The sequence below is a fragment of the Agelaius tricolor genome, unplaced genomic scaffold (genome assembly GCF_023055355.1).
Source record: "Agelaius tricolor isolate 1412-34295 unplaced genomic scaffold, bAgeTri1.0.p SCAF_2, whole genome shotgun sequence".
NCBI classification, from domain to species: domain Eukaryota; kingdom Metazoa; phylum Chordata; class Aves; order Passeriformes; family Icteridae; genus Agelaius; species Agelaius tricolor.
In genome coordinates this window covers 41,812,980-41,832,785 of record NW_027269262.1, presented here as the reverse complement: position 1 = coordinate 41,832,785, position 19,806 = coordinate 41,812,980, and positions in this window count along the sequence as shown.

Below are 19,806 nucleotides of genomic sequence, written 5' to 3'. Positions count from 1 at the left end.
GGAGATAATATGGTGCTTGCATACTTCAAAAAAATTAAATTACAGTGGATAGAATGGATTAAAAAAAAAACTTACTTCAGTTTTTTATAACTATCTATAGAATTGTAAGTTAGATGAAATGGCAACTTTAGCACAGGTCTGGGTTCCATAATATTGCATTCACTTCCACAGAATCATGTGAGAAATAAAAAGAAAATATTTTATCCTGAACTCAAATAGTTACAGTGGTAACAAAGTCAAAAAAGAATGATTGTTCACTTCAAACATGTTTAACATTTCCTTACTTGCTTCTCGTATACAACGTGGTGATAGCAGAAGCAGCTGAAGAGTAGTAATTTTTATGATCAAATTCAGAATTAGAATAATTCATGCCAGACTAAAATGATAAGTTCATGCACTAGGCTGAAATGGAGTTGTTAATAATTTCAATCAGTTTCTCATTACTTTATTTGTCAGTGGACCAGTAATGAGAACACTCTTTTTTCCTGTACACAGGTCTAGTAAATTAAGTTAAACAACAGATGTTGAACAGATGTTCTCATTTTTTTAGTGACTTGATTTCTGATTAGTTCCCAAGTTGTTTTACATCGCTAAGTGTTGCATCACTCTTTCTGTGGCAGATGAAGTATCTGAAAGCACCAGCACTCAAAATCTCATTAGCTGAAACAGTTTTATAACATTCTATATGGTAAGCGGACACAACTCTCCTGAAAAAAAAGGCATGATCTATAAAATGGTGGCATTACATGCTTTCACTTAAATGTAGCATTCCAAGACCAAAGTTTCCTCATTTCACTCTATGATTTACAATCTAATAAACACTGAACAATTCTCCTCAGATTTTCCTTTTTATCAAGATCATAGAAACATTCTGAAGTCATAATCATGGTGATAATGTTGTTCTGTGAATCACAGTATAAATTAGACAATCACTAGGGCTGAGCAGGCTTCAGTGGTCAATACTCAGAACAATTATTTGGTGTTACTCTGTGATGAACATTATTGCACCGTCTGCAGTTTTGGGCACTACAATGCAACAAAAAATATTAAGGTATTGGAGAGTGTCCTAAGGAGGGCAACAAAGATGGTGAAGGGCTGTGAGGGGAAGCTGCATGAGGAGTGGCTGAGGTAATTTGGTCTGTTCAGTCTGGAGGAGACTGAGGACAGACCTCATTGAAGTTACAGCTTCCTCATGAGGGGAAGAGGAGGGGCAGGAGCTGAACTCTTCTCTGCGGTGACCAGTGACAGGACCCGAGGGAAAGGTCTGAAGTTGTGTTTGGGGAGGTTTAGGTTGGATATTATAAATTGTTTTTTTCACTGAGAAGGTGGCTGGGCACTGGATTAGGCTCTCCAGGGAAGTGATAGCAACACCAAGCCTGACAGAGCTCAAGGAGCACTTGGACAGTGCTCTCAGGCACATGGTGTGACTCCTGGAGAGTCCTGTGCAGGGCTAGGAGTTGGACTTGATCCTTGTGGGCCCCTTCCAACTCAGCATGTTCTGTGATTCTGTGAAAAGAATTTAATGAAGGGTCTACAGTCTTATTAGTGCCTCATCCCCATCTCCCCAAATATAAACCTGTACCTTTCATTTAAGACTGCTTTTATTGTAGCCCTTCTCCCTGCTAAGTACCAGCAATATCCTGTTTGGTTCCCTTTGCCTGGTCCTTGCCAGGATGCCAGTTCCTGCAGCTGGGGACCTGCCATTTTCCTGCAAAGTGGCTTGGCTCAGCCCCTGCTGCTGTTACACCACTGCTGGACAGAGCATTTATGTTGAACACCTTGGAGAAGTGGTGGTATCTAATAGCATATTTTCCAGCATATTTTCCAGCAGCAGTTGCCTCTAATCACACCACCATTGCAATTGTAGCCTAGGAGATACAATTTTGTCATGAGCTGTAACAGGTCACAGGCTCTGTACTGCTCCAATAATGCAGGGACCCAAGGCTTATCCAGGTTTGCCATTTCCAAAGATGTGTTCAGCCTGGTTTGGGTATTGATAAGACGGGAAGTGGCTGTAACTCTTTGGTTTTAGCTTCATCCTGAGATCCCTGATATGGCGCCATTCTGACAAAGTCAGGAAGTCAGTGGATGAAACAGCAGGATTCCCTCTTCCTGGTGTTTTTGGGAAAGACTGAACCATCAACCTTGTGACCCAAAAGAACCCTGGAAGGGTGAGCATCACAGCTGAGAAAAGGTGGAGGGACTGGTGAATGTTTTTTTAATAACCATTTAAAATCTATTACTAATGAGGGTTTGTTTCCTTTTATAATTAATTTGGACATGGCTATGTTGACATTGTAACTGAACTAATAATTGTTGATAACCTCCTAATTATGTTTTTCATATTTAATTCAGGGCAATAATTAATGCTTGTCTTCATAGAGTAGGATTTTTTGCCAGTTATCCATAACAAGAGTTTGGGTATGGAAGTACTCAAGGATACTTTCTTTATCCGAAATCCTTACTTTGTCTACAAGGTATGGATACATGTGTGCTCATGTCATGTGCACCCATACACACTGGTGCACATCTCTTTTTTTCCAGCAATTGGGATTGATTTTTGGGTCTTGTGTGTCATAATTCCAGCAACTTGAGAGATCTACTCATGTGTGCAGGGAAACACCCCACATTCCAATGTATATATTCAACACCTGTCAAAGCCTTGGGGGCTTTGATACACATCCAAAGACTTTTGTCATATGAAAATTCCCATTAAGACAACTCTATGCTAGGCATTTTTTTCCCTAAACCCTTTATATATATTTTTAGAATATTCTGCAACCATTTAGCAACAATTGTATCTTTCTCAACTCTTAAGCATACTATGTATTATGTACTTAGTATTCTCTATTTTACTTGCCAAAATATCACCATTTCTGAAAACTCCCTGTACATTTTTCAGGAATTAATATGACATTGTACAATTATCCTTTGTTAATAAAAATTATAAATGCCTGAAAAAGGCATTCAGCACTTCAAGCTCAAAATTTAGTTGTGATAATGCAGCTGAAAATAATGAGGTGCAATTAGTAATCGCAAGGATAAAATACTGTATTGGTAAATCTACTCTTAACACACACAATTCCAAAACAAGCCACGGTTTTCAGAGTCAGCTGTGCTTAACTGCCCAGAGCCAAGCAAAGCCAGAACATTATAAAATAAAGGATATTTTTCCAGTTTCTGAAAAGAATTTCCTCAGTTACCTTTACTTTTCTCAGCCTCAGACCATCTGTGCCTATAATTTTCCATTTCTCCCTCTGGCCTGTTACTGCTTTACGAGCCTTAAAAGCAAATGGAAGGTTTGCAACCACTATTTCTGACTGGGGGTTAAGTGGTCCCCTTGGTTTCTTTTTCTACTTTTCTTGCTGAATTATTATGATATTTCCTGTTCAAAATGTACATTCTTATATTATATGAACCAGTGAATTAAAAAAAAAAAAATCATGCTAGTATTACAAATATAATGCAAAAGTATTACAGAAATTAAACTTAAATTAGCCCCAAACACAAACGCACACGTAGGAATGACCTTCTGTTTCTGTCTAATTCTAATGAAGGGAAATATATTTTCCATAATCACAGAAATATTCTGGATCTGTTTCATGGATCGAGCCGCTTAGAACAAACAGCTAAAAGGAAGGGCTACCACATAGAAGGATCAAGTGAGTGAATAGACTTTCTTGCTGCAGCACTGTTAACCCAGTTTCTCAATTACATGAAATTCAGGAAAGCACAGTCAGTGTAACCATGGTTGCAGAGCGTTAAAATCCAACTTTGCCGAGGGGCTCCAGAGAGACAGATACGTTTTATGATTCCAAACTGCTGTGTCATGCACAGAAAATTGATGTACAGCTTAAGAAACAAAGTTCATTAACTTCAAGAGAGAAAAAGGTAACAACTGAATTCAATGGATGCTAACATTTAGATGACCAAAATGCTTAAGGACACAAAACAGAGAGACATGCGGGTCACATACATATTTGTCAGAAGCCATCTCCACAATAACAGATGAAGTGATGTCAAAAAGTTTGGCAAATATCAGTGCATGGCAAATTTCTGTTTTAACATGCAGTGTTCTTTTGTCTCAGCTGGAAGAAATGTGCATTACCAGGCTGTCCATCCATGTTACAGCAAAGACAATCCCAGCAAGAAACAAGAAACACATGCTTGCTTTTTTTTTTTTTTTTTTTTTTTTTTTTTTGACGAAGGATACTCCAGGATAAGGCGAAACCTGATAATGTCCTTAGGTGAATTTACCAATTAATTTTCTTCCATTTTTATGCTGTCACTCTGATTTAATTTCACCTAATTTGCCAAGGCTGTTAGCAGAGAAAATACAGGAAGTAATGACTTGTGGAAGTAGTGCTTTGGAAGCCCTTATGACAACCAGAGGGTATGTGGTAATGACCATATAGAGCTGTCATTAAAGTGACCTCCTCTGAGAAAGCAGGTGTCAGCGAGCAATTTACTGTGCTTTAGGTATCATTCAGGAAAGGGAATTCCCATGGGAATACTGCTCCCCTGCTCTAACCTAAGACTTGTAAAATGGTCAGTATTTTTCAGCCACTTTCCTTCTTGGACTATTCATAATTTTGTGTTTACCCTTTGACCGAGGGCATGAAAAGGCTAAAGGTGTTTGATTAAATCACGCAGAAACAGGGGAATTGAGACCAATGAAACCAGAGCTATTTCCTTTCCTACTCACGGTCACATGAATTTACATTAGCCAAGTATCAGATGATGTCTGTGTAAAAAACAGAAAGAGCAGAAAGGCTTATCTCCTCTTGTACATTTCCAGTGTATGTATTTTCAAACACAAGATCCAAACCTAACTGCAGGCCCGATAGACTTCTCAAATAAAACCCAACCCATTCCAGGGTGCTGAGGGTGGGCTATGTCTCCCCTTTCAGAGGGGAATGTCCCAAAGAAGTGGGGGGACAAATGCACAGGTTTATGCATGTTCATGTAGCCTGAATCTGGTGTTGTATCATCTTTTTTTTGGCGCCTGAAGCTTGGCATGATGACTCCACAGAGGCTGCAGCATCCTGCTGTGTTGTTTTTAGCTATCCTACAAACTGTGGCAGAGCAAGCAGAAGACTCATGCTGTTTTAGAGACTGCATAAACTAATTTTAGAAACAGCTTGGAAGGGGAGGATGAGGTTTACAGCAACAACATTGTGTTGTTTCACTACTCTAGCACCAACACATTATAAATATATTTCAATGTTTTTAAATAAAGTAAAACCTTATGTAATACTGACCAGCAACACAGTAAAAAAGAATATTGCAACAATAATTTTCAGTGAAACTTGGTAATTTTGAATAAGAAGAGGCTGCTTCTCAGAGGAAAATAAATACAAATACAATCAAAGGAGGCAATAAATACAAATCACAAAAAGCATATGTCATGTTGGCAGTAAGCAAACATTGGCATGTTGGCAAACATACTGGCATTTCTTTTGGTGCTACTCACTTTCCTCTTTCTATGAGCTTTGTTTCTAAGCAGTCAATCAGGGAGAAATCTGTTGCCCTCTAGATATATCTAGATCTTTCCTTTCCTTTCACCTCTTCTATTAAATGCCTCTTACAAGACAAGTGGGTGCCCACAGACCCCTTTCAGCTCGAATGAAAGCACTTCACAGGTACTTGAATAGCTCAGAGGATACAAGGACTTCCACCCCCCCCAAATTTAATACCTCCAAATTATCTGCAGCTGATGGACTGACTGCTGAAAAATAATCTCGCATTCATTAATGTATCTTGCATGGTTATTTCTTTTTCCAAATTAGAATTTTATGAAAACATCCAGAATGCATTTTAGATTAGATGAAGCAAACACAATCCCCCTTTTTTCTTGTTATTGTTGTCTGTTTCAATATTTATATTTACATTTATTTGAAATATGTTATTTTGGCTTAAGTAAAAAATATGTTTTGGACTTGACTGACAACTAGTTTAATTCTACAGAGACATATCAGAAAAATAACATTTCCACACTTGCCACATAGCTAATCTCAAATACATAAAATCTATTATTCATCTCATAATGACTTGTGACAGTACCTGTCACATACAAACTGTGTGTCAGATGCCCTAAGCTCCTGGACTCCCCAGAAAATTGTGAAGAAATGATTACTCAGTTCTAAAAAGAACTAAAAAGATAATTTTTTGGAGCCTATGTTGCACAAACAGCATAGTTCTGCATCTGCACCCCGTGCTGTGGGCAGAGGTTACTTCCACCATCCATGGTTATCATGACATAAAATTGCCTCTCTACAAACTGAATCTTTTCAGGCTACTGAGCTGACAGTACAAGCAAAAAGATTTTGAAGGCAATAAAATACTGAATCTCCACTCATGTTATCCCTTGGCCCTGACTGCTTTACAACCACATAATATATTGTACAACATAATTAACTGCTCTTACGCTGCTTTCAGTATTTTATGCCCTGTTGCTTCATTTATTCATTGAAAACATTTTTTAAATTTAATTATTATGAAATCAGGTGATGGGTTCTCACACATCTGGAAAAGAGACAGGTTGAACACAATTTTTAATTAACAAGAATTAGTTGACTCTTTTATGGTGCTGTGTTGTAAGCCTAAACATGATGATTATTTTATTCATATTATCATTTTACCAGTGGACTAATCTTGAGGTTTTTTTCTGGAGAGTGTTGAGAATTCTGACTCCAGAATTTTTTTTTCAAAAATAAAGTGTTTAAAAAAAGAGCTAATTGGCCAAAGAGCACTTTTAAATTGCCCAAACTAGCTCCTGACATCAACATAGATCAGGAAAGAAGACAAGAGACAGTACATATATCTGCTTTTGAACAGAGGTAAGTGCACAAGCAATTGAATTTATCTGTGTTGGTTTCAGGACACCTGGTATCCTGGTGTTTTCAGTGCCCTTGGATGCTGCAGCTTTGCCTGTTAATCCATGCCTTCTGACAAACAGGGGCTTTCAGAACATAAGCTAAAACTATTGGCAGGCCAGCAGGGATCTTCTGAATTACAGCTCTTGGGATTTAGTCTGGAACTCGTTTTTCATCTTTATAAATTTTTTTTTAATTGGTTGGCACGTGTACCCAAAGAGGTAATTATAACAGTGAAGGCTCTTTTATTAGCTGGTGTACCAACTCTTTACATTACTCAAATAGAATATGGAAAATTGATACTCCTTGTTTGCCTGAGGACAGTCAAACCCACAAATCCTTGGGAAGGGTACAGCTTCTATTTTGGCAGCGGTTTTGGATGCGGATGAGATCAGCTTCTCCTCCTGGAGTTATGTTTTGGCACACTAATAATTCAGAGTCCTCTGAAAGAGAAAGGTGAGCAATTGAGGTAAGTATATCAATGAACATAAACCTATATAACTGGCTTTTATGAATTCACCCTGGAGGGAAGACAGCTGATTTGGAAAAAAAAGAGAATTTTACCAAGCCATTCCTCACTATGGCACAAAACCCTAGCTTATGGTGAAGGGCTGAAGTGCCACCTGTGCCTGTTTTCTCTGTTGTATATGATGCTCACTCAATAAACTGTGGTAAATATTTTCAGAGCAGGCTTGTCACGCCAAGCAGATTCCTGAGCAGAAGAGGAGTTCATTGCTACTTCATCTGTGAATCCTGAAATATGGAGTGTGAGACTTGCTCTGAGCTCCCCAGCACAGCTACTGCTGAAGTGTGGCAGAGTCAGGGGAGTGTCAGGGTGCCTGGGCTCCCTGCAGGAGTGTCTGCAGCAGCTCCTTGTCATCGCTGCAACGAGTCTGCTCCGGCTGCAACCCTGATGTAGAGTGAGGTCTTGGTCGTGATCTCAGGTTCATCCTAGTCTGCTCTGCATATGTTTAAAAAGTCTAGCTCTTTGGAGCTTCTCTGTGGTGTGTTTGCAGAAGCTCTGACGTGGCTAGAAGAGATCTACTGCATCCTGGCTGCCAGCCACCTCCTGGACTGGAAGCCCGTGATTTATGGTTGCAGTGACTTGAAACACTCCTGGGCACAACTCTTGGTGGCTCTAGGTAGCCCAATAACTTTTAATGGTATCTATCAGGTGTAAGTGTCTCTAGAGCAGGCAGTAGCTGAGCAGGGTGTTTAAAGCAAGGTTACAAATTTTGCTTGGAGCCTCTGAATTATTTCTTGGATCTGTCTTTTACTTCTTCTCAGCTAAGCTGGTATTTCATATTTTAAGATGCTCTAAAGGAATCTTAGATTTTCTTTTGGGTAACAGATGAATTGATTGAAGTGACAGTAGAACTGTGGGTGGCTAAATCATGAGTCAAGAAGTATATTTGAAACCGTACCTGATATAATCATTGAACATTTTATCTTGTTTTTAAAAATATTTCCACATTGCCTCATTTAATAGACTAAAGGTTTTAGTACCTGATATAATCATTGAACATTTTATCTTGTTTTTAAAAATATTTCCACATTGCCTCATTTAATAGACTAAAGGTTTTAGTGGAACTGAATTGGTGAATGAAATTAAAAAAGCAGTTGCAAATTAAATACTTTCTATCAAGGCAGTGATCACTTCAGGCTTTAAAGATAATCAGAGGAAAATGGCATAAAGGTTCATATGCAATGCTATATAAGCAAAGATTTTGATTGTTCTCCACAAAATAATCACTGCCCTAGTTAAACTGATTATGGGCTGTATTTTTCAAATAGCAGCCTCATTTTAGAGTTTATTAGTAAAAATCTGGAGGTTTTTATACTTTTCGTCTGCTGTCATGCCAGCTGAATTCTTATAATTAGACACTACCATGTTGCCTAAATTTATGTATATATGTTTCACAAATACTTTATGTACCTTGCAAAATATATATAGAAATGCTTTATGTTAATGACTTCAGTTTGTAAGTAAAGCAGAAATGAATTATTGTATTTTTCATTGTCCTGAAGTGAGATGCAGAGAAATTAAACAACTTTTTTAAGACTTAGAGGTAGTTGTTAGGGGTCAGCCTAATGCCTTTGCTAAGCAAAATCCTTCCTCTCTGGTATTTTCCTGAGCTATTTAAGTAGGAGCAAGAATGAACCATACATATATCTAGTTTCTCGCCTTTCTGGAATGAAAACTTTGCCAATATATTTTACAAACAAAAGGAACTATCTCTAAAATGTGAATTGCATCCAGGGCACTAAATTGTGACATCTCCTCCAGGCACAACAGCTCCAACATCGGATCCTTACTTCCTTAGGCCCAGTATCTAGGAAGAATCAGCAACTGAACCTACATTGCTTTTGTAGGAAAATAAGTTGGAACAGTATGGTCCAATAAAGTATTCATTACTAAAAAGGAGTTGGTTATGATGTTTTATGCCTATGACAGTTATCTGCATGAATATTTCATTAACATGTTTTTTACAGCTATCGCAGAGCTTATAGGTAGCTGTTGATTAGACCTCCTGCAACACAGTGATTATGTTTCAAAAGCAGCCAGATATCTCATGCCTGTGGTGGGCAATTACTATTTCTGATTTTTATCAGATTTCAAGAGTAATCAAGTGACAGTTACCAAGTAGTGTAGCTGCCTTGCTGACTCAGAGTTGCCTTCTATGTATTTTAATGATGTTATGATCCCACTCACTTCTTGGGGTGCCAAAAAACCCTTTACTGAATTTTCACTGCCTGCTTTATTAGGTATGTCAGTTCAGTTTAAGTAGTCAGACACAAAAGCTTTTCATTTACATGCACACCAACAGGTAGTAAAGACCTTAATGATCATAGATTTTAAGCTGTAGTCAGTAATGAGTGTAGAGTGCAAGAGAGGGCATAAAACTTTGTAGTAGTTAAGATTATTTTTACTCTGGGAATGTTTTAATTTCAGGAGTTAAAAAAAAAAAGCTCTTAAATTGACTTTTTTAATGTCAATTTAACTTTAATGTAGTGCTACGTTTTTAAGTGGGAATAGAGGGGGTGGGAAGAAATGACATCTGAAGATGAAATAAAAAGTAAATACCAATTATTTCAGTTTTATACCCATCATAAAAATATAACACAGCAGATGCTTCCATGACATCTTCTAAAAGTTGGGTGTTTATTGTGTGCATATGTTCAACATCGAACATAACTAATTTTCCTCTGTTCATCTCAAATTAAGGGAAAAGTTGAGCATCAGCAACTCTACAGACAATGACAACAGCAAGACCTAAAATATGCACGGAAATGCAGAAATAATGAAGTAAGCAAACCAAAAGGGGTGAATATGGAAGAGATAACAGCAAGTTCAAAGCAAATGGAGATAAGAATAAAAAGCTGTGCAAAATAAATGGATGAAAATGTTGGATATTGACTGAGGAAAAAAAAATTAAAGTACAAGAAATTTTTTTATTACGGCTAACTGGGCTCCGTTATGATGGGAGCAGATCTGCTAAATAGTGACTGCCTATGACAGATAACTGATACTGACTTCTTTTCTCCCTGTGCTGTCAGGAGGGAATTGCTCATGAGTTGTTTTCCCATGCTATTAGAAGGGTTTGATCCTGAAATGATGGGATTTACATAAGAGAGAAAAACCAGCCTGATGAAGTTTTATCTGTGTGCAGAGGAGGAAAATGTTTGAGAACTGCTACACAATGTGAAATGTTCATCATTTCTGGATTCAGGAGGCTCATTCCCTCCCAGTAAAAAGACCCAGCAAGTGTTGCTTCATCCCTGAAATTTATCACCAGAGGCTGACATGTAACAAAGGCACAGAGCCACAGAAACTGGTCTGATACCAGCTTCTAACTGTATCTAAGGCACATGGATCACTGCCATACTAAAAATCATGTCATAAAGCTAGGAAGAGTGCTTCAGTGCTGGCTCACAGACTGTGCACAGCACTGCACTGGTGAGGGGGTTATGCTACAGATGATGTCTGGGTCCAGTCTAACATCTCCACCCTTGTGCTGTGTGCTGTGTAATGTCCCCGCTTTTCCAGCTACTGGGAAAAAACTGGTGCTGCAATGTGTTGCATAGTGAGAACTACCCTCATAGACAGAATTACCTCTGTGATCTAGCACTTCTCAGCAGACATAAATCTTCTACAAGGACATTAGGAGCTGGCACATGTACCTGGACATTGCTCTGGTACCCAGTTTCTTTAGGCTCTCAGAAGCATGAGTTTAGATCTCTTTAGCATAACTTAGCTTTTTGTCTTAATGTAGAATTTCACTACTCTTGCTTTTAGGTCCTTGCAAGAAAGAATGTCTCAGTTAGCCATAAAAAGAGAATGGAACATATGGAACTAGTTTTTTTAAGTGATTTTGATGGACACTTAACAACAGTCTATATTACTATTTACTCCCCAACAGGAGGAAGGCAAAGATGTGTGGGTGGATGGCAGTCAAGACTGTGGGCTTATCAGCTTGGCAGACTGCAGTATGGTGCAGTGCTACTGCGGATCACCTCAGACAGGCTCATTCACATACTCAGGTTTTAGCCATGGCAGTGCAGAACAAAGCATCACCCCCTTTTCCTCACAGGGAAGTGCAGTGGAACACTGTTGACTGAACTGGTGCAGGTGGTGCATTGTGGCTAGACTGTGCTCGCCTCCAAACTGCTGTGGGAATCTTACACTGCACTGCCAAGTAAACATGCATTATAAAATGCAGAATATCAGTAATGAGTCACTCAGTAAAGAGTAGTAGGAACACAGAGGCAAAAAAGATGAATTTTACTTGAGCCAAGGTTTGACTTACGTGGTCTGTTTGATTCCCAGGTAATAAGCCTCAACAAAAACAAGTGGCGTGACTGGTGTACTGTTCAGTAGCCTAGCAAGGACTAATGAATAAAGGCATCTTGAACATAGGATTACCCACAATCCATTTTGCACATTAGGCTGACCCTTCTGAAATAGGGTTCATGGAGCTTGGAGGATGCAGACAGCGATGCCGACAGACTTGGGATTTACTCCAGGAAGAACTGAAAGGCTTTAGTCTGCTCTGGGATGTCAGTCTTTGACCTTATGTAGTGATAAACAAAGAGAAGGTCAACAGAAAGGAAAGAGGGACTAATTCATGATATTCAGCAGAGACCTTGAAAAAATATTGTGTTAGTGATGTTGCTCAACTGCATTCAACCTTATTGAGAATTCTGTAGTCAAAAGATAAATATATACAAGACTTCTGGGTCTGAGTGTATTACAAGCCATTTATTTCATTCCCTTGCTAAATGTTTTAAAATAAGATTAAAGACCCTTTTTAAGATGGCTTTTTACTGAGCTGATGTATAATTCCTTTCAGGGTGTGAAGTGACTTGATAAGCTTCTGTGACAGAGGACTTTATAAATTAGATTGTATTATATACAAATACAATACAATTTGTAATGGAGAGGTAGTTTTGTCTCTTTACTTTGCTTATACTTTACACTTCTTGTAAGTTCAAATGCTTTATTCAAACCAACTCCAATATCAGAATTAGGTATTGTGACACATTCTTTTAAGAACATAAAAGCTGTGCTTTTTTATTTAATTAGTTTAAAACAATTGTCTCAAAGGTAATGTCAGAAGATTTTGACAACTAGAATTGACATGAAAAAGCAGTTAATTTTGGGGCCTGCATATGATTATGACATTTTATTTTGTGAAATATATTTTGCTTCTTATCTGCTACCACATCTGTTCTTCTAGTATGGGATTGGCAGTAGCAGCATGGCCAGTATGTCAGTAAAACTGAGCTCTATATTTACAATTTTATGCCTTTTTTGTATATTCACAAGGTAACAGCATCTGATGTGATGAGATTTTTTCACTTGTTTCATTTTTTGGAAGGGAGTAGGTTAGTTTTTCAAGTTTAATATCTCTACAGTCCTTGGAGACATGGATTTCCATTTTTCAGTGGAAACCAATCCCCAAAAGAGAGACTTGAAAATTAACTCTGTCAATAACATTATATAAAAAAACCCTAAAATTTTTCCTTTTCCCTGCATAACTAATAAAGATTGAAAATTGCTTTTGCATGAATTCCATGAATTTTGAGATCAGCATTTGTCAGCCTTACAGCTTCTGCAATGTCCCAGTTTGCTGTCCCATTTTCCATTGAAAATGTGTTTTAGTGGTACTTGTGAGTAATACTGAGAAAGTGGTTGAATGTATGGCTGATGACACTGTTAAAATACCTTTTCCCATTTTGTACTGGTAATGCAGATGAGTGGGGGAAAAAGGAGTACTTTCAGTTTACAGAACAAAGCCCAAGGTATTAAAGTCACCACATTGTGGGAGTACTATGAATTCTCATTTATCTACTTCTCCACCACACTAAAAAGCTGGTATCACATACTTAAGCAATGGCTCCTAAAATTACAAGTCTAAATCGAGGACTAATTGCTTTTTTGACTTATTTTAAGGCAACAGACAGGTGGAAGATCTGTCAAAGTTCATGAAAAAACTGCCAAGGTTTCAACATTTGATGCCTATCAAAGCAGGAGCTGTAGGCACTGACATTTCTGAGGGGAAATTTATCTTTTCAAGATCTTCCTTCGTATTATTTGTCCCATGCGAGCCATACAATAGAATTCTTAACCAGTAAGTGTGATATGTGACATCCATCATCATCCTCTGTGCATTTCTGAACGTAAACCTCTTCAGTTAAAACATAACAATTTGTAGTGATAGAGAGTCTTGGCTTCACAGTCCATATTCTGACCCTTCAGGTCCTCAGTCAGCACTGTAGAGAGATGTCACAGCATCATGGCTGATTAGTCTTCTCTGCCTACAGCTGCTCTCCCTCTGTGTACACGCATGAGAATCGCATGTTTAGGTTTTCCTTCTGCATATGGCTACAAGAGGGATAACAGCACGCTGAAATTTCAGAAGATGTTGAGTGGTGGTGTTACATAAACTACAGGATTTCTGAATCTTATAGTTGAGATTGCAAGATGCTGTGATGAGGGTCTGTGCTGAATCTACCATTTGTGTTTGGTGAGACAAGGTAATAATTTGAATAATTTGGTTACTCTTGGCCTTCTTTCAGAATTGGTTCTGATAGCAAAAAACTTTGCAGCTGGTCCAATTAGATTTGGGTGGGAAACTTGAGTATAGGAAAAGAAAAAGGCCTTCATGCTCTCAAGGAATATTGACCGGAATACACAGACCAGAGAGACTTCTGGAACATTTCACAGGTTGCAAACCCCTGTGGTTGTAGAACTGTGAAAAAATTGAATGGACATAAAGGAAGGCTGATATCTATAAAGTGACCTCTGCTTTCCAATTGTAAGTATCACACAATTCTGCCTTAGGAGAGTTGTAGGAATATTGTAGGTGGATATGAGACAGGTGTCTGCAAAGAGTTTTTTATAAGATTGAAAGAGGCCATTTAGTCCCTCTTTGCCCATATATAGGAATAAGTGACCATTGCATTTTTCTTTTGTTTTTACTAACTTATAAAAGGCCAAAGAGCTAAAGAATTATTATGTTGGTTTTTTTTTTTTTTTGCACAGACTATTCAAGTGGAAGTCCTTATATTGACATTGATATTGGCTTATTAAAAACATATGTATTTATATATTTGTAAAAGCTAAAGTAATTTCTTTGTCTAGGCTCTCTGGCTGATATGAAACATCTGCAACTTATGTTTGCCTCTACTGTCTTGCTGCAGAGTCACATGGCTGATCTTTTCTTAATTCTGGGATCTACTCTAGAGCTATGCACTTTTTTCCTTAGGTCTGTAGTCCTTTGACATTTATTTGATTTTCCCTCTACTGGTCACATTTGCATGCTATCACTTTCATCAAACTCCATCAGACACCAGACAATTCCTTCTTTCATGAAGCCTTATTTCAGTTTTGGACTTTGTCATTCAAAATACAGGTACTTCAGGTTGGATCTCATTCACAAGTTTTATAAGCACAATGTGCAGTTTAAATTGATTACATCATTCAGAAATTTTTACATTTATCACATTATGGCAATTTAATTTTGCATATGGTTATGAGCTGGGATGAAAGGAAGTCAGAATTTTATATGGAATTTTATGGCAGTTAAGATTAATATCAAATCCATTCATTCCAAGAATACGATTTATTTTAAAATTACAATGTAAAAACATGGCATTGACCTGTGCAAGGAATAAAAGAAACACATTATATAATATTATTGGTTATTTAAATTTTCCTTCATATATTTAAAATCATTCAAGAATAGATTTTAGTTAGTTTTCGAAATGGTAGCTGAGTAAAAGATCATGGACAATACAATGCTAGCAATTTACAGAAAGTTTTTTTATCTGGGAGTCAAAGTGTCACAAGTAATTTTTTTACTAAACTGGACATGATGAACATGATCCATGACTGGCATAAGTATCAAAAACTTTATTTACTAGTCTGTGTGATCCCACTTGTATGCACAAAACTGAGTAACTCTCCAGTGAAACAGTTTCAGTATTGTCTTTATTTTAATTTAATATTACTATCAGTAATTTAATGGAAAGTGGTTTGTGAACAAGTGTTGAACCATTGTTAAGACATATTGAAAGTGTATCAAAGTGGAAAGACAGTGAAATTTTAAAGTTGAAATCAAAGAAGGCTTGATTTTTTGATAGTGTCCTGGATTGCCAAGCAAATTGTATTCTATTTGCTATCTGTATGGCAGTTGTCTCTTAACAGGCAAGGATGTCTTGTCACTTCCCTGGAAAAAAAAACAAAACAAAACACAACACAACACCCAAAAAAGGTTATTTTTCACTTAGCATAGTGGAAAAATTTGGAGGGGGTGGGGGGACTAGAATGGAAGAATTTTGGTAAGAAAATATAATATGAGGTCAATAAATTTTAGTAACAAATGTTTGCTTTATTGTAAATTAGAGGAAAAAAAAATCCTGAACTATCATCTCATACATACAATTTTTGAGGAAAGCTGTAATTTGTGAGCTCTCTATTTCTAAATCTCCCAAGCTTTATTTGCATAAAATCTCTTCTATGACAAAATTTGATGGGAAGTCTTCACGCAGTGATGCCTTTCCTAAATACACTAGCAGGTAATTTCTATTGCCTAAAACACCTCAAAAAAAGGTGTTTTAGGCTATAGAAATTGGCAAAAGTAGATAATGTGTTGTAAGAAGATTAATTTTAATTGTATATAGTTATGGTATGTATACCTATAAATCAAAAGAGGAGCATAGAAAGATGATTCATTTTGACAAAAGTAAGTAGTTTTTAATCTGCTAGAGATCTGTGGTTCAGTGGAAGTTAAAAATTAATCAGGAATTTTTGGTTGGAAGTCCTTCAAGTAAAACAGTCCCTGTGGATTTATTAAAGTTAAACTTAAGGGAGAGAAATATTTGAAGGCTGCAATTCCAAATTGAATTCTACAATAGTAATGGCTTTTCAAGTTGTAGGAAGTTTGTCAACATATGAATAGCTTCTATCTGCAACAGGAATAAATTGAGGAAAAGAAATATACTTCTGAGTGCCAGAGTAGCCTTTTTTCTTCCATGAATTTTTCATAAACTTATTTCTAACTAAAGAGAGCATGGGTAGTTTCATCAATCAAATTTTGCCTTCCACTCTGTCCCATTTGGTATTTCCAAGGTAGCTTGAAAAAAAGGAAGGGTATACAATTTTGTAGATGTAAAATAACAACAACAGCAACAACAACAACAACACCATCACCACCAATCATCCCCAAAAGAGTCTAATTTAATGATTATGGAATCTAATTACAGGAGTGTTCAGCATTAATAGTCAGTTTTTAAATGAAGCATAGAAAACATATGTATAATGTGTTCCTATATCAGGAAAAATATGACTTTATGTGGCTTTTATGTCTTTTTAGAGTACCGGGGAAAAAAACCAAAAACCAACCTAGAAAGATGAGCAATTGTATCCAGAGAAGATAACTGTAAATTTCAGTGATTTTGAAAAAGAACATAGCAAAAAAGAGAAAATTGCATGAAGAATGCTGTTATTTTGTTATTATGAGTTTACTAAAAGCTCTCTCTTTTCCCTCTTTCATACCCTGGCAGGTCAGTGATAAAAGTGTCTGCATCCTAATGCTCGGGTGTTACATTCTTTGTTACAGTAGCCAACACAAGATGCCCGGAAGCACCATTTGGACTGTATGACTGTACCTTGGTACATAATTTGAAATCTAATTATTGTGTACTGACATTTTAATTGCTCAAATTTACAGTTCAGCTCTTGTGAAATTTCTGGTTCAGGAGAATGTTCAGAAGAATCACAGCACCTTCTCTTTATGCAAGGTGAAGCACCAGTTCTCCTCAGTTGCCTAATTTGTTCTGGATGACAGCAAGTGATGGTTTTGTGCCCTGAAATAAGAATTTACTTAACTTCCAAATGTTTATTTGGTCTAAAAAACATATAAAGACCCCTGTGAATTAATGTTTTGAAATACCTGTGAAAAAAAACCATTTTCCTGCTCCAAGAAAAACCTGAAAAACCCAACAAGGAATATGTGTGCAAGGTCTACCTGAGTAAACTGAGCCAAGACTGAAAAATATTTATGTATTTCTTATTTGAATTCACTATAAAACCCTTGGCTCAATCAATTGCCTGAGGGTCAGTTTTTAATATTCTCTTTTGTAGACTTTGCTTATGTTTAAGACAAACTAACATCTGCTGACTGCTGCTGTTTTACCAAAGATCATCCTCAAAAACTTTTCATATTCAGTGATATCTAACTACAGTCAATTCGGTATTTGCACTAATCTCTAAAGTGTATTGCAAATTTAGAGAGAGCATTGTTTTGTTATCTAAAGAAACCATAAAACTCTTAAATGTGACCATTATAAATTGCACACCAAAATGCTTTCAGTTCCTATTTGTGTCCTTGTTCTCAGCAAAGATGTTTTAACAAAAATAATCAATATTAGGCCCTCTAGTCCCCACCTTCTAATTATCTAATTAGGCACAGAAATGTAACACAAACCACCAGGCTTTTTTTTTTCTTTTCACAGTTACTTATTTCAGTTCTTCTCCCTAAGCAGGGTTATCTTGCTCCCGAAATTTTAATTGATTAAGTGTTTCACCTGAAAGCAATCACCCTTGCAGTCAATTCCCAGAATAAAACATCTGCCTTTTCAATTCAGACAGCTTATAAATGAAGAAATACACCAGGGACACAGAATCATGTTCTCTTTCAGAATGTAGTGGTTTTTTACTCAGGTGGTATTCCAGTACAAGTCAACTTGTTCTGAATTATGAATAAGCTTATTATTGAACTGGGGTATGGAAAACACAATTAGCATACATTTTTTCAGCTCACTTCCCAAGTTTCTCATGTTTCAGCTCACTTCCTAAGTTTCTCATGTTTCATATTTTCTTTATCAATTCTTTTTCCTATACTAATTGACCTTTACAGAGGCTACTTGAAACTTATAAGTCCTTTCACTGAGAGTATTTCCAGGCCTAAAATTTCCTCGAAGCATGTTTAATCCTGAATGTTACAGTTGTGGTTTTAAAGTTATCTGACAAATTATATCTTAAAATTCTGTGAAGATGAATTCTTAATAAATTATTCCTATTAACACCAGAAGGTTCTATCTTGCATTTGAATGACTTCTTAATGTTTTAAGGTAAAATTTGTACACAGGAAAAATTCTATAAAAACAAAATAATCCAAGGAATTAATTTTCATAATATATTATGAATGAAAAAATGACATTTACATGTTAGACACAATTGCAATTTTCTCTGATTTACAAATCAATTTACATTTACAATCTTTTTTTCTTCTCTGTGCATGGATTAAGAAAAAACAGGCAAACACTTTACAAATACAGAAGAGGAAACAATGTCCAAAACACAGAGTGTTTGAAGAGGAAACAATGTCCAAAACACAGAGTGATTTCTAGTAATTCTTAGTTAAACCTGCTTCCAGCATTTTCATCCAAATACACAGGAAATGCTTTGCTTAAAGCATTTACTTACATTTACAATTTTGCCTTCTCCAGTATGGATGGCAAACTTGAATTTTGCAAACAAGAAATAACAGTCTACATATATTGAGACCAACTGATACTAAAACATGCCATGATGTTAGGATGAAACTTGCAGTCTCTCTTCTTCTGGGGAGGCAAATTCCTACAATCAGTGTTTTTTTATCTATATGGCAGATTTTTACTGTTACTTTCCGTCATCTTTGTGAAATGATAGGAGCTTTAAGGACTCATTTCTTTCACCATTATTGTCCTTCACAGACTCAGTGACTCAGAAAAATTTTTGAAAGAAAGTAGATGGCAACAAGTATGAGTATTTTTTTGACTAATAGGATGTAGGGGGATAGAACATAAGTAAACAAAGGTAGTATAGAAAGTAACCTTACCCCCTAAAGAGTTGCAGCTGAGCCAATTATTAAGGATTAGGAGCAGGCCTGATTTTAAGAGGCCACACCTGTAGCCAATCAATCAGAAGAGTGTTATAAAAGAGTGGATTGGTTGGTTGAGGGGAACTGGAGTTGACTCCTGTGAGGACAAGGCAGAGTCAGTGCCCAGAGGAGCTGCCTACAGGAAACATCAAAGAGGTACAAAACTATAGCAGTATGGAACCCTTGCGATGTAATGACGATAGAACTCTTGCGCTATAATGACAACAATAGGACTTGTGAAATGTGACGTGAGGTATTAAAGTAAAATACAAAAAAATCTGCTATCAATATTATCTGCAGCTACATAGTTTCTGGGCTAGATATTATTATTTATGATTTTGGGAAAAAAATGATAGAAATATTTAGATAAGTCTTTACCTGAGTGAGACATTCAAATTATAAAATCATGCAGGTATTGCTAATCTCACCCAAAATTTTTTTTAATAATATTTAGTATTTCTTACCTACAGTGGAAGCTGTGTGAAATAAAATTATAACTATGC